Consider the following 1760-nt stretch of genomic DNA (forward strand, 5'->3'; position numbering starts at 1 on the left):
CTGAGTAAGATCTAAGGAACCAAAACTGATATATTGAGCCATTCGCGGTATCGCCTTAATACGGCTTGCACTGAGACATGCATGGCTTAATCTTTGAGACAAGCATATAACTACTGGCAGGATCAACCAGGGAGCTAACCGAGACTTGTTGAAGTCGTCAATTACTCTTCTCGTTTCATATTCGCATATAAAATACACACAAACTTATGCATGCATGTACAATATACGCACAGTATGAAACGAGCGTCTCACCGTATCGTCGATCGCGTTAGACGCGATAGATTTTAACGGTTGACTCTTATAAAAATTTATATGAGACACAAACGCGCTTTAAGCACGCGCGCGCGCGTGCGTGCGCTATAATATATAACGCGACGACAGCGGCGGCGGCGGCGGCGGCGGCGGAGGCGTCTTCACATAATGACACATAACGGTCACGAATTCGAACGTTCTAAACGAGATCGAGTTTTTTTTTCAAAATAACACTTCGCACACGACGTGTACGTATGTATTGTTCAACGATTATTATCGTAAAACATTGGGATCGACGCCCGGTGTTTGAGTGATCGTACCGATACTCGGGTTGTGTATTTTTTGTACATGATAAATGTAAAAATTAACAAAAAGAATTTTAGAAACGACCGTTCATATATAATATAAAAATTATACACACTATACGAATACACTGAATCTTTTAAGAACTCCGTCTCTAACGTTTTCTCATATCGTCGCGACGTCGCAGATCGACTACAATGAATCAACATTTATTCCATGAGGATAGATTGTAGCGAGAGCGACGACGACGACGATAAGAGGAAGAGCGCATGAGGCAGAGAGATCTACGTGCGTCCGTCGGTCGGCACAGTTTTACAGAACGAAAAAGAATCTTTTTATCATTTTCACGTGTGTCAGTGAATATCCCCAGCGGTCGAGACGAATCGTACGTACATACTTGGTTGTTACACTACGTAAAGTATAATATAACGCGATACGACGAATCGAGAGACACGCCAGAAGACACGCAACAAAGACGACAAATGAAAACGATAATAACATTTTTTTCGTTATACAAGAGTACTGATCCGGTCACTTCGCGTCTAACATCAATTTTTGAATGTTCGACGTTCGAACCGTCACTACTCCATATATATGCCTGACGATGAGTATGACATTCGGCTCGTTCGAACGGAATGTATTTTTTTTTTTATTATTATTATTATTTTATTATGTTTCTCATATTCGATCTGATATCATAAGACGACGAACCCCAGAACACGCACCAACCCCCCCCCCCCCTCCCCAACCCCCTCCCCCCCAACTGACACCCCAAACCCTCCAAAATCTCCAAAACTTCGATTATTTTGTTCTATATTTTTATAGATAGTATATGATTATATGATATTATGCAACGTCAATGCAACAACAACGACAACAACAACAACAACAACAACAACAACAACAACAATAAAAAAAAAAAGAAAAAAAAAAAAACAACAACAACAACAACAAAGAAAGTTGTATCTTCGTTTATTTAAATTTCACCGGTATTCGTTTATCGAAAAAAAAAAATTTATAATTAAAATTATTATATTTTATAATTAAAATAATAATTATGACGATGACGAATAAATATAATAATAATAATAATAATAAAGAACATGACGCGATTTACGAATGCGTAAATAATGTTAATAATATAATTTTTAAGTTTCATATCAGTCTTGATACCTTAAAATATGTATAATGAAGTAATAAATAAA

The sequence above is a fragment of the Vanessa atalanta genome, unplaced genomic scaffold, assembly GCF_905147765.1.
Source record: "Vanessa atalanta unplaced genomic scaffold, ilVanAtal1.2, whole genome shotgun sequence".
NCBI lineage: Eukaryota > Metazoa > Arthropoda > Insecta > Lepidoptera > Nymphalidae > Vanessa > Vanessa atalanta.